This window comes from Coturnix japonica, chromosome 4 (genome assembly GCF_054131305.1).
Source record: "Coturnix japonica strain WE chromosome 4, WE-NBRP24, whole genome shotgun sequence".
NCBI lineage: Eukaryota > Metazoa > Chordata > Aves > Galliformes > Phasianidae > Coturnix > Coturnix japonica.
This window is the reverse complement of record NC_140666.1, coordinates 78,133,904-78,148,445: the sequence shown is the minus strand read 5'-3', so window position 1 is coordinate 78,148,445 and position 14,542 is coordinate 78,133,904. Positions and strand designations below refer to the sequence as shown.

The following is a 14,542-nucleotide window of genomic DNA, read 5'->3' as shown; positions in this document are numbered from 1 at the left end:
AAAAGCCATGCTAGGCAACAGAAGAAATAACACAGGCTGACAAACACCAACACAAAATGCAGCTATATCACCCACACTTTGAAATCTAATCATTTGGTTCATTCTCTCTGCTCTTTCTCAGCCAAGATATCTGTAAGATATTTACCCACTGTTAAATTGGTAGGCTTCTCTGAGTAAAATTGGCCATAGTCTTGGCAACTATTTTTCTTTTATCATTCAGGGAACAAGGAATTCTGAACTGTATTATGGTAAGCTTTCTGATTTGAATTTTGTTTTCTAATTCTCTTTGCTTTTTGTCTGCTGTCATTTCTTTTCCTGGGGATATATTTTGCCACTTGGGAAGTTCTGAGAAGATAAAACACTGTGTGATTAAAAATTCTTAACTGTCCAAAGCACGTGTGTTTGCATTTGTGGAGCTCTGTATTTATTCTCTGTCTCCCTGGAAAAGCTCCTAGCTTTTTTCTTTCTAGCTCATCTCTGGCACTTCATTTGTAACATACTAGAGGCTTCCAAAGACAGATGCAACACAAAAAGGGAAAAAAAAGGAGAGTGAAAATGCTGAGTTCATCACCATAAATTATTGATGTTTCTTCTACTTAACTTACTCATCAGGATTCATTGTTAATGAGGTGTGGATTTTAGCTTTAAATTTGCCATGTAGCACTGCAGGCATTCAATGTGAAGCACTGTACTAAAGAGGATTTCTCCCAGTGTGCGTCTCCAGATCTTTCTGGTTCCATTTTCTGCAGTAGGTCTCTGCAACTGTGACTGGGCAGGGATGGGTTGTATTTAACCAGAGCACAGAATGCAATAGGAAACAGAAATACAAGAGGAAGATTTTTATTATGTAACTGATAAAATACTGAAACAGATGCTGTATGATTGCTCGAATTAGTTGATTCATTTAACGGGTTAACTGGACTCATTGCACATCTTTGGGATAAACTGAAATTCTGATGAATTTCAGTCATCCAGTGTCTGAGAGCACCAGGAAATCTGCCAATATATATTACTGAATTTCCATCTTCCAGTTTGCATCCATGTTAAATTAGGGTCAGATGCTGCCGTTATTGCTGTTCTTGACGCTGAACTCACACCGCCTTTAATGGAAACAGAAGCTGGTTCATACGTTCTAGTCACTATTGGGACGTTAAACTACCAAAAGAAAAACTGGGAGGGAGGTGAAAGTGAACTGGTTTGGGTTTATCCCAGAGGAATCTTCCACCAAAGAATTCCAAGTAAAATGGGACAAGAAATACACCCACTTTCAGTTTTTTCCAGAGGGCTTTAGCAGAATCCTGACCACATGAACTGAAGTGAGGACAAGTTCTGTCAATGACTGTGGGAAGATGAGGCACAAACCACCATGGAATCTTTTAGAAAATTCCATGATGCCTTTTGTGCCACAGGAGTCACCAAGAACAAATCTGGCTTGTAGGCCATGTAAGCCAGGCAGACTACGTCAGTGGGATGAGAGGGGATGGCCTCAAGTTGCACCAGAGAAGAGTCAGATTGAATATTGGGAAAAACTTATCTGAAAGACTGATAGGGCACTTGCACAGGCTGTCCAAGGAGGTGGTAGAGCCACCACCCATGGAGGTGTTCAAGAAACAGGGAGATGTGGCACTGAGGGACGTGGTTAGTGGGCATCACTGGTGGTAAGTAGACAGTTGGACTAGAGGATCTTAGAGGCCTTTTCCAGTCATAATGATTCTATGATTACTGCACACCTTGTGATCAGGGAAACTAGCAATCAAAGTGGCTTTTTCTGCTGCACAGTATAACAGAGTAGGGGAAAGGAAAAAAGAAAAAACACCACTTAAGGAGCTGCTCCTAAAAAATATAAAATATATTTTAATTATGAAGGGGAATTAATTTTAGTTTGACCCAGGGAAATATCATGGGGAATCCAGCCAACTCATCCATCTCCTATCACCAGAGAATTTTAGATTTCCAAACAGCCCTGTAACGTTCAACTTTCCAGGATCTTCTCTGAATAGTAAACTTATTATCTTTTGACTTCTTCATTATCTGTCACTGTCATGAAAAGCAGCATATACTCCTAAGGAAATTAAATGCTGAAGAAAAAGCATATTAGGCCATCTAATCATCATTTCCCTCCCCTTTGCAGGTTTCTCCCTACCACATCATCTTTGCCCTTCAGCCACATGCAAAACCTTGTCAGCTTTGCTTTGGCTCCTTTCCTTTTTGACCTTCCATTTTCAAACACTTCCTTATTTAAGTTTAAAATATGTAGCAATGTTCAAATGCAGCTGTCTGGGACAGAGTTATTGGAGTGGGGACGTGATGCTGCTCAGACAGTGTATGGTTTCAGTTAGGTGACAGCCCTGAGTGATCATTGTCTCTGTCCCCTCAACATGCCAGAAGTCTGGCGTCACAGCACAGGCTAACTTCAACCCCATCTTCCCCCATCCTCCTTGCTTCTGCACCCAGTGCCAGCTCAGGCTCACGATCTGCCAAGTGAGCTTGGAGCAGTGTGACTTTGTGGCCATGGCATCTGGCATCTTTCAGAAAGTGTCATGTCCCATGTTTTGCTGCTGGCCTGGATGGAGCCTTTTAGCGGATCTCAATATCCCATTACCATATTCAAGAGATAGAGATGACAAAGTACACCTGAAGCACTCTACTCACCCCTGTCCCGATACCTTTCTCCTGTCTAGCAAATACCCTCATTAACCTCAGCTTCCCCTTAGTTTTTTCCAGCACTAATATCTGCACTGATTACCCCAAGTTGAGGCATCTGTGTACTCCAAATCATCTCCTACTGAACTGCTGCCTTCACCAGCATTCCTCACCTCCTGCTGCTTCCCCGGCTGGTCCTTGAATATCACTGCTCCAACAGCCACCAGATACTGGGCAGCTAGTTTACTTGCTTTTTCTTTTGTAAAACACCTGAAAGCCCACTTATTTCAGTGACAGGGTCCCCTGCCATCTCCTTCCTATAGTCACACCCCATCACTCTGTTGTGCTGTCCCCAGGGACTTTCTTCTCTACACTGCTGAGCCTTGCACTGAGTGCTTGAGGGGCTTTCTAATGGAAAATGATATGAAAAAATGTAAATGGTGAGATTGTTTGAACAGTACTGGGAGAGTTTAAACTACTTTTTATTAAAAACAAAATGTTTTCAAAAAGAGAAGTATATTAAAAACTGCAGCTGCAACTATCAACAGCAATAGGGAAAATCAAAGAAATTGAAACCATTAGTGTACGTTTATAAATGAAATAAAAGCATTTTAAAGTTCTGCTGAGGAGAGTACAGAAACTTCCTGCTCTGGAAAAGATGATTGGATTTTAGAACGAAAGAAAAAACTCTTGAAAAATAGAAATGAATAGTAAATTCAACCGAAGAAGTAGGAAAATAAAATGCATTGAGAGGCAGAACTTCAAATAATCTTCTAAAACTAACACCAAATAACTGCAGAATTGAGACAAACTAGATGAGATGCTGACCCTGCCAGATGAAGATCTGGCCCAGAATATTCCGTCTAGAAAGCCAAGGAGAGGGGAGCTTGCCCACCACCCCTCAGTAACAAATCAAATCCTTCTCAGGGGGTTTGTAGGAAACACCAACTGAAGAAAAGAAAAATCATTTTGAAGAGATTCCCACTAACAAGATCACGGTAGAAGGACAAAGTGCAAAACAGTGAGCAGGAGCTGATCTTTTCTCCTTCACAAACACAAGGATGATGTGCCTCATAGCCCAAAAAACTAGTTTGACCAGCCCCAATACAGCAGACTTGCTATTAGCAGGAAGACAAAATCCAGTTTTTATCAGAGCTGCTGAAGGTGTGCTTTAGACTCTCACATCATTCTGATGTTAAGTTGAAAAACACTTGGGATATTTGTGTGTAATATTTATGGACGTGTCAGACTTGGTCCAATACATATTTTTTTATCTATTCATTTGTTATTTATTAAATATTTAGGAACTGCAGATTCAAAGCATAGTCATGCAATGCCCAATCAGGTTAAGAAAAACTTTTCTCTGTGATTGGATGGTTTATAATTTCTCATTTCAGGGTCCCTTGCTTTTGTTTTTTTTTAATTATTATTATTATTTTTAATGCACTATTTGCAGGGATTGTGCTCAAAGTATAGCAACAGAACTTTGATCGTGCTTGGTCAACCCTAAATTTTTCTACTTTGAAATATTTTTTGGTATTTTGTGGCTCTACTCAAGAGTTGGCGTTCAGTCTGCTGAGATCTGTTGTTCCTCTCTTAAGGGTATATTAATTTATTAATTGGAACAGACCTTGGAAATTCACACTTGGTGATTATTAATTTCCCTTTTGTTCCAGCCGCTTCTATCTGGAGTGTCTCATTTGAAGAATCCGTGTTTTCTGGTGTGGTTTTTTTGTGTATGTGTGTGTGAGTGTTGTGGTTTTTCTTTAATATCTGTTCATTTCATAATTTAAAACTGTTTTTTTGTTTTGTTTTAGGTTGTTTTTTTGCCATGCAAGGATGGCTGTCAAAACAGCCAAATCTTGCTATAATAGGGCCCAGAGTTTATGCTTGAGGTTGTATTCATAGAACTGACAAGCTCAAACACAACTCTCTAGAAAGAGAACATGCACCAAAAACAAGTAGATCTATCTGTACAATACTGGCTGCTTATCCAAAATGTATAAATATTGATACAGTACGTTGAGAAATATGAAGGGGAGCTGTGATCAGAAATTGCAGAAAGCTGCTTTAGAGTCAAAATCCCACGTAGGTAATGAATACTCCTGCTTTCATTTTCATTCAATTGTCTCTGGCTGTCAAACAAAATAAATGGCACATCTCTTGTGAAATCACATCTATATTAACTTTAATATTTTTTTTTCACCATTTTCAAATTGTCTTTTATATATATAGCACTTTAATTAGACATCTTGACAACACAGCAACAGATCAGACTGTCAGATGGGTTTCTGAGATTCTGGCTGCTTATGTCAGTGTCATTTTCACTTCCTGAAACTCTTTTTTACAATTTACTTGCTGGATTAACTTTCTGAGGTTCCCTGCGACCAAAGCATTCATCCTTAACACTACTCCCCAAATAAAATAATCCTAAGGTGATGCTGCAGCTATAGTGCTGTCCTTGCTGTCTTGCAGTTATGGCAGACACTGTTAACAAAATGGAAAACATATTCATGAACTTTGTATGAAAACGGAAAAAGCTCTGGAAAAACATGATTCATATTCAGGTTCTTCATGACAATTGTGCATAAAAAGTCTACTTAGTTCTCAAAACGTGAAACTGTGATTAAAAATATACGGTATCCACATTGCTCTGGATAACAGAGGATACAAGGAAATATATAAACAAAATCTAAGAAGTTAATAGCCATCAGCATTTGTATTTTAAGCAACAAAAGAGCATCTTTATTTCTAAGAATAGCAATTTCCAAGGAAAAAAGTTTCAGAAGAAAAATGTTATCATGTTTTCTCCTTTGATAGCTGTTTTTTGCCCTTTGTTCACTCTTCTTTTACACATCCATCTCAAATTGTAGTATGTGTACATTTGAGATTTGTGTTATCTTGATTGTCCTACAGACACAGTACTGAAATGTACAGAAGTAGTGACTTGGTGACCACGTGTGCTATGAAATGTCACCTCTTTGACTAAGACCAGAAATGAAATATCATCATGGAAGGCAAAACCCTGAGTCTAGGAAAAGTGAAGAGCTGCATTAGTATTAAGTTATCAAACAATATGTTTTGGGTAGGGTTTTTGTATTATTTTGTTTCATTTTCTTTTTGTTCAGAAAGCCAGAGGTATTCACACAGTTTCGCATCACTAAACCAGACCTTTCAGAGCCAAAATAACTCAAAAAGGACTTAAAGGCCATAGTTTTGTTTCATGAATTCTCAGCAAGGAAAGCAAAGGTCAGAAACATACCGCTTGCTTTGCTCCTCCTGTTGCTTTCTTTTGATGACAGGAACTGAAAACTCCTGTTAAATTTCACGATTGAATGAATACATAAGTCAATGTAATAATAAATTCCAACAAAATACTATACACAGATGAAAATAAAGTAAGTGCCAATGTCAAGCTCATCTCTGGCCTGCCTCCCCTATGCTTCCTAAGAGAAGGCATTACCTATTATTTATTTACAAGATTGGAGGAAAAATCTTGGAAAAATAAAGGCTTTCTTCTCAGATTTCAGCCATGAAATGTTGTCCTACTGTGTCATTTTGGATTTGCTGTTTAAAAGCCTGTAGTGTGTTTGCTTGCACAGACTCTTTTTTTAAGAAGAGGAATTTATTTCTTTGGAATCTGACAGTCTCAGAAGGGCTGCTCAGATGTTTTTATTAATTAGTTAATATTTGTGTAATGCTTAAAGTATCAAGCTCTATATAAATGTTAAGCTATTGAATTTGGTCCTACAATTAATTGGCAATTATAAACAATGAAAAATTCATATTTATATATTTGGCGGGCGTTACATGAGCGTGACATATTTGATAGCTTAGCAGAAAGCTCCTAATCTATCCAAAGCCCCATAAAGTTTAGGGATATGGCCAACAGCCTATTTAAATAACAAAGAAAAAGTCATATTTTCCCCTGTGTTTCCATGTTAGCCTTTACAGCTTCAATCAAAAGCAATTTAAGAACAGAACTTTCACATCTGATTTTCCCATGCCATCTCCTAGGCCTCTTATATGTACAGATTTGGCACTGAAATTGCATTGCTTGCAAATTCTCCCCAAAACTGTACACATTCAGGTTCAGCTTAAAACCTGTAGCCGTGAGATCATCCAGTTCTTCTTTTGACACTGGAAAAGATAATTTTACCAGAGTAACAGCAGAAAATGCTGAGTGCCATGTTACATTTCCTGGCTTTTTCTTCTACGTGTGAATGTCAGATTGTTAATGAAAAGACTCCTAATGAATCAACACTCTTACAACAGTGTCACTAATGAACTACTGGTAGCTAGAAATGGAGACTAAAAATACTATGGCTCCCTTTAGTGCACAGTTATCTTATCAATATGCTGTAGCCAGAACTGTTAGGCTGAAAAATGCATTTACTTAAGAAAATAACATCATGAAGCAGAACCACGGTAACAACAATACTTCTGTTGCCAGAACACACTTGTAGTTGGTGGGTGGCTTGTATAACTTGAGTGCTTAATTAAGTGCATTTTTCCAATAAATACATTGTAGGACATTAATTTTTACTGATGGCTAAATATCTGCTAAGTAGCTACCCTGTCTCTTAGGCAACCAGGCTGGATTTTAATAACTTGCAGGACAAAAGAGCAACAGGCACACAGAGTCTGGTGAGGATGTCAGCATTTCCATTATAAACCACATTTTAGCACTGGAGACAGTACTCAGATTTGAACATTAAAACATGCTGTGGATGGCATTCTTTATTTTTGTTGCGGGGGGAGTGAGTTTCTGTTTTGCTGTTGAGTACCATTTGCATCCATTTAGAAACATCTTAAATGTACAGAGCTTGTGGGGAAAGAAAAATGTTTAAACAAAGAGTGAAAAAAAGAAGAAAGCCCTAAAACAGAATAAGTATCATGATTTAAATGCAGCATTGAGTAAGTCTGATGCAGAGAGACTGATCAGGGCAGTTGCATGGGACTTTCAGGATACACCAATGCTACACAATCTGGCAGTGCTGATTGAAAGTGGTGCCACTCTTAATTTGGGAAACAAGAAGCACAACATGCTACTTACGTGATGGTGGGATATGGCAATCCTTTCAAAGCAGAAAATAAAATGAAATTCCTGGTCAGTGTGTAAGTATAAGGATATGATATTCTTTCTTTGGAGGAGTTTTGTGTTAAATTCCACTGTTGTAGGTACTTTCTAATTCCAGCTCCCCATAAATTTAAAATAGCCTTTACTTCCTTTCCTAAATATATTTGCAGGAGTTTTATATGTGTTCTGAATCAGCTATGAATCACTTCATGTAGGAGTGTTTCAGGTATGGATGAAAATGGCTCTTGTATATTCAGAAGTTTGATATATATTTTAGACTTATAAAGTTGTTTGCAACAAAAGCTGTTTTATAATGAAACTTACATTATTGCTATGAACCAGGCCAATAATACATGTTTTTAAAACAATCAGGATACAAGTTTACATTAGTGGCTCAGTCACCATCCACATCTGTAAAAAATAAAACAATAAAAAATAAATAATGCATGTAGGAACTGTTGTCAAAATTCATTTGAGCAGTTCCATTTTATACACAATTCATTTCCTATGTTTTAAATACTGAAATATTGATTTATGTTGTCAAGGCATCCTCAACTTACACAGAGAATAGGCTTCAGAGACCTTATAGACTTTTAAATAACTTTAAAATAGTACAGATACAGTGGCTTTTATCCAGAGGTTCTTATTTTCAAGTTTTTTTTGCTTTATTTCTCTGGACTAACCTACGCTTCTAGCATTTTATACACCGTCTTTGTCATGCTGTCCCAGGCACTCTGCTTTCCTTCAGAAGTGAAGCAGATAGAAGTTACATCTGAAGTTCCAAGGCCAATTTCCCTGTGAATGAATCTCCTGTGCCCAGAGAGCGATCCATAAAATAAACACAAAATGTGCCTTCTTACAGACAGACCATGTTTATAGACCTTGTAGTCAAAAATAAGGGCCCTACAGCACAAAGAGTGCATAGGCCTTTGCCGCTAGTGAAAATCTTAGGGCACAGTGGAACAAGAACTGCAAATAAGATTTCAGAGTAATATTACTCCAGAATTTCCTACACTTTCTCGGAAAGAAAGACTGAAGGCAGAAAATGAGTGGAAATATTGTAAGTCTAAAGTTCTTGCAGTCCTCAGCAAGTCCACCCATTGCCTTCAGAGGAGGATATATCCTTGCTGCTCCTCAAGAGTACTACCTGCCTTCAGAGCAGCAGAATGTCTGTGATGGTTCAGAAAACATTATGTCTTTATTATCTTATGTTGCTGGAGAACAGAGTCATATTATTCCCATTTTAGAAGAGAGAAACAGAGGTGAAAAGACTGTTCCACACTACAGACGTCAGTGCTGGCGTACAAAGGCAAGTACTCAGCAGGGCTCTGCTTCCAAAGGGCCGACCTTGGCCACGCCAGCCCTGCAGACTGAAAAGCAGCCAGGGGAGAGTAGCATTAGTCTGGTTACAGCTTTTATATTGTCATTTATGTCTGAAGCCACGATGAGCAACGCTTACAGAAACTCAGTGGCCAATGGTCCTTGAAGTGAGCCTGCAGTCCCAGCGGAAGCTCGCCACCCAGCTGCAACTTGCATAGGCCTCTCCAAAAGCATGCATGCCTCACATGTACATCATCTTTGAGAGAAGGTTAAACACTTCACTGGCTACTTGCTCGGTAATGAGAACTCTCATATTGTTTGACCTCATTTTTGCACAGTATTACCTCCTCCACCATTTTACTAGCGGAGAGTTGGTGGCCAATTATGTTCTCCAACAGTGAACAGGAACACTGTGTATACTTCCCCTATCAGCTCTAAGATTAAAAAATAAGAAATAAAATAATATAAAACCCCCAAAAATACATTATGTATGTGTAAAGACGGAGAGAGCAAGTCCCATCAAAAATGACATGCTGGGATTTCAGGCGGATTCAACTTTTCAAAATGAAACTTGAACATCTGCTAGATGATATAACCTGAATAAAAGTAATTAAAAGAAAATGAGTTCTGCCCTCTTGTATCCTCCTGACTCATGCCTCATTTTCTACTTCAGGATTTAGGAAAGCAAATGTCTATTTCTGTGTCCATCACCAGAGCGACATCACAGCAAGTTAATTAGAGCACATGACAGAGAGGCTCTATTTTTGCCTTTAAATAAAGATCTTTCTGTTGCATATGAACAATTTTCTTTCTGAGCTAGAGAAAGAAACTTCTTGGCTACCAGGAAAGTATCCTCTGTCCCAAAGGTGTTTGAAAATTATGCTTTTTCTATGGCTTGCAAGCTTCAAGATTAGAGTTGCCGAGCGTGCTGTATTAAAAAGGATACAGTCAGACTTGGCTGATCAAGCTTAATTTAGCCTTATGTTTGTGTTTCTGAAACATGGTAAACAATTTTTTAGCATGTACATGCTTACTGACTTGCAAACAAGAAACATTTTTCCTTATCTGAATAAAAATGAATCATTTTTCCTTATCTGAATAAAAATAAACCACTTTTCCTTATCTGAATAAAAATGAAATCTGCAAATGCACAACCTGCATATTAATTACGTGTTTTATATTCCAAAGTGTATGTCTTCATAGAGGTACCTTAAAACCTCTATATATTTATACTCCCTGATAAAAAATATTTCAGGCTTTAATTGAAGAGAAACACTACTGATGCTGAAAGCCACAATTCCCCCTCAGTTTAACATCCATGCTATCATGTGGAAACAGCAATTTTTATTATGTCAGGGTGGCTCACAGTGGCAGGATCCAGGGCACTCATTTGAAATGTTTGTCTCCCAGGTTCTGGCACTGTGTGTCCAAGACTGGATTCCTCAATCTATATTTAACAACCTGAATCCTATAAGTGAAAACATAATTCAAAAGCAGATGACATTAATCATAGCTCTTCGCTATCCAACCCTTTATTCCCCTGACCTTTGCTTGCCTCTCTCTCCATCTCAGATAGGATGACCAACAACACCTGATAAAGCAGATATTTCCAATAGGTTAATAAAATGCTTCAGTTCATTAAGACATGCACAGCAAACAAATTATCATCAATAATCTGTAAAAGGGAGTTCTGCATAAGCAGACATGGATCAGGTAGTCTGTTAATTTTTCTGTTGAGACAGCAGCCCACTCTACTCCAACAGCAAACATCCGGAAGAACTTGGATCTAGAACGTATTCTGCAGCACTTCTTATAGCTAAGCCAAGGTACTCAAAGGACATCTTGAACTGTGGTTCTGTCATCTTCATCTGGAAGTCTGAGAGACTCCAGACCAGAAATGAGCACAAGCAAAAGCACACATTTATCTGGCCAGCAATCCAAAAAAACTCTAAGAAGCTGATCCAACTGGAAGACCCATGTTAAACAAACAATAGAGGCAGTGGTAACAGAGTATGGAGAAGTGCTGCCATAGTGTGTGAGTAGGAAAGGAGGAAAACCAGAACCATTATGATGGTTTTATGGACTTTCTGAATATATTCCTAAGTGTCACACAACTTTAGCATTGCTCTGACAGGTTAATATGTGTAGCTTGCCTCCAGGGGCTATGATTAAGTAGCAACAAAGCTGAAGGGAAAAGCTTTGGCAATAAATGGTGAGAAAATTTTTGTAAGTACTCTTTCTCCACGGGAATACTTTATTTAAGTTAAAGGGAAAAAAAACCCTGCAACGTGTACATGATTAAAATCAGATTCTCAACAGGAAAACTTTATTTTAACAGTGTTACACACATCACCAGTAATTTTCTGTTTTCTTTCCAAATAAGACGTTGTTCAAACAAAACTCCAGCACCCATGTTCTCCAGCTTTACACGGCCACCACCCAACTCATAAAATGCATGTTTGACACCACATGCAGGACTAACAGCCCAGCAAGACAGGGCAACAGTAAGAAGAAAAGGAGTTCAGAAGGCTGCAGGGAGATCCCAGAGAAAAGCCCAAGAAAAGCGTTGGAGCTCTCCCAGTATCAGAATATCTACTCACTCCACTCTTTCCAAGAGGAAGAGCTGGAGACATTCCCTTCACAAAATAAACAAGTATCAGAAAGAGTGAGAAGTGAGAAAAAGATTATGCCAGATCTGGTACCAAATCACAGCAAAGGTGAGCATGTTGTGAGCAAGGACCAGGGCTGAAAGGCAGGATGAAGTGCACCCAGGGCCCACTCTCACTCAAGGACCACCGCAAGTGGCAGCACAGATAGCCTGATCCTTTGGAAAGTCATCACTGTTGCTGCTGAACTCCAGCTACTCTGAAATACTAGTGGCGAGGAGAAGCTGCTTTCATCAGCTGAAGATGCATATTTTCCAGATTCTCCCAGTCAAGCCAGCTCATCTTTATTTCAGCCTTTGATGTAAGGGCAGTGTGTTATTAAGAGACATTTTTAAAGAGGGAAGAGCCGCTATTTGGCACATGAAAGAGAGCAGTGCTGTGAGAATAAGGGACAGCAGAGCACAATGCATAGAAAGAGCAAAGGGAACACAAAGAGAGGAAAAATAGGAGCCACCACATAATGAAGAAAAAAAATAAGAGCTAAAATCCCCAGCCAATGATCCCAGTAAGGGGCCAAGAGATACACCAGGGTCAATGAGGGATGTAAGAGGGAGAAACAGGAGCACCAGAAGTTACTCATGAGCCATGGGACTGTCATACTGGTTGGAAAAAAAGCACAGCACTACCAACAGGAATGTAGCTGAGGTGCTGTTCAGCTGTGCAGTAGGTTGGGGAGGGGAAGGTGGGTTTCTATGAAGGTGTTCATGGATGAAATCACACAGTCACACATATGTGAGAGCTACAGGCAGGCAGGCAGAGTGGCCTGGGGCAAACAAATCAGAGATGAAGTGCTGCAGGGAATGTACTTGTACAGCTGAATTTAGATGAGAGGGTAATGAAAAGCAAGAGGAAAACATTTTAATGCCATCAATTAATTGGCTTTATACAGAATTCTATATTATATTTAAAGCTTTTAGATGTATTTTTCAAAGAAAATTAATTCAGCTTTATGTTTCTAGTAAATAAAGGTCTCCATTTATAAGCAGTGCTTTTTATGCAAAGTGAAAGAGGAAATCAGGCCCCTAATTCTGACCCCTACTTTTCAAATCACTGATTTTTTTTCACAGCAAGATTAAATGCATTGTTGTTGTCCTGCCAGACCTTAACACAAATTAATGACTTAAATTACCTTTCATCTCACCTTATAAATTCTACCTTGAAGCAGCAGAAAGCCCAAGGGCTCTCGCATAACCAGATGAAGACAAGTTCACTGCCTTGAATCCTTCCCGTCTTGCTCCACTTTACATCAATTCTTTATAAGAAGAAGTCTCCAGGGCCAGCAAAGTGTGGGCCAGGCAGCAGAAGGTGCCGTGGGACTTCCTGAGGTAAAAGCCCGACTCGCAGTGACTCGGTGCGCTCCATTAGTCCTAGGGAACACGGGGCACAGAGAAGGTAGCAGATGTGCCCTTGCTTGCCAGGCTTCAGACAAACGCAATCAAATCTATTTTAATCATCTATGAAATGCAAATGTGTTCCACTTGCACACCCGCAAGATCCATTGTCTTCCTCACTGGAGCATAGGATAATGCCAATTAAACATTGTTGCTAACTTAATAGGTGTTCTGATTGCCTATGGGAAATCATCTCTTCTTTACTATTATTATTATTATTTCAAATCACAGAGGTTTAAAAATGTTTTAATCGTTGTTTTAGCATGTTTATGTTGTCCCTTGTTTGACTCTGTGGTCAACATCCACCCAGGTGAAGGGATGAGATTGACACGTACATTCAGAGGAGCAGCAATGCACTGCCTCAAGCATCAAACATTCCCTTCCAAAGTTCTTCCGAACGGGCTCTACACAGATGTGGCTTTCACATTAATCTACTTTCAATCGCACTCACTGACACACACAGCCCCTTCGTTGCTCTGCAAGAAATGGCCGGGCAGTTGGAAAGCTGTTTATTCTCAGGCCCACATGAAAAATGTTTGCAGTACGTATGTAGACTACAAAGTCAAGAATGATAAACATTTAAATCAGACCAGCCATGCAAAGTCAATATTTCGATATCAGAGGAATTGATTCTTGATCTAGTGCCAGCAATGTGTACTCAATGTACTGCAGAAAAATCCTCGCCCAGCCTTCCTGCCAGCACACTGCTAGGGATGACAAGCAACCAGTTATCTGATAGAGCAGATATTTGTTCCAAAAGACGATTTTCATTTCAAAGACAAAACATGAAAAGATCTTACTTGTGGGGAAACCAAATACTGTATTCTTCTCTTGATAAATCAAGCTTTAGAGAAATAAAGCCAAAGAGAGCAGGATTCTGAAAAGAACTTCTGTAGCTCTTTTCATGCTTTTTCAGCTACTCTGCTGGCTTAGCTCTGCCAACTAATAATCTCGTGTTTTCCTAAGATGTGTTGAGAAAGAGTTTATTTGCAAATAATTATTTAGTGATAAGGATGCATGTCTGTTTGCTTTTAAATAGACTGTACAAAGCTAATTAGAGGGCTTATGGTAGAGCAGAGTTCTATATGATTTATACCTTAAGCTGTTAATTATGGGATTTTCAATAACATCTCTTTCTATTCCTTGTGGTGGACTGATAGAGCATCTCTCTACAACAAAACCTCATTTCATTGAAAAAGGTGAAATCTCTTTGTCACAGTCTTTTCAGCCCTCCTCATCACTGGATTTACATAAAGGTAACCAAGTACAAGCAATAACATGAGGGAGAGGAAAGCATCTTCACAGCATTCAGGACCCAAGGACTAGCACAGTATTCCCTTTTGTACTCTGAAAAGACATCTTTGCTTTTTGGACACAGACCTCCTGATAAACTAATTGCAGTTAGCAAGCAGTATGCCCTTGACACTGAATGGAATGAATAT

General features: G+C 39.0%; 1 long non-coding RNA gene across 7 annotated transcripts in view; it reads right to left on the bottom strand.

The window, feature by feature from the left end:
* LOC146761140 (uncharacterized) overlaps positions 1–14,542 on the bottom strand; it is a 48,186-nt gene that overhangs the window by 14,244 nt on the left and 19,400 nt on the right. For 2 of the 7 annotated variants that reach the window (XR_014945502.1, XR_014945505.1), the window contains exon 1: positions 8,048–8,137. The exons of 3 other annotated variants lie outside the window; for them this stretch is intronic. This is a non-coding gene — a long non-coding RNA (uncharacterized LOC146761140). Of the gene's footprint in view, positions 1–5,905; positions 6,104–8,047; positions 8,138–14,542 lie in introns of those variants that run through there. 2 more of the 7 variants (XR_014945503.1, XR_014945506.1) reach the window with 1 other exon arrangement.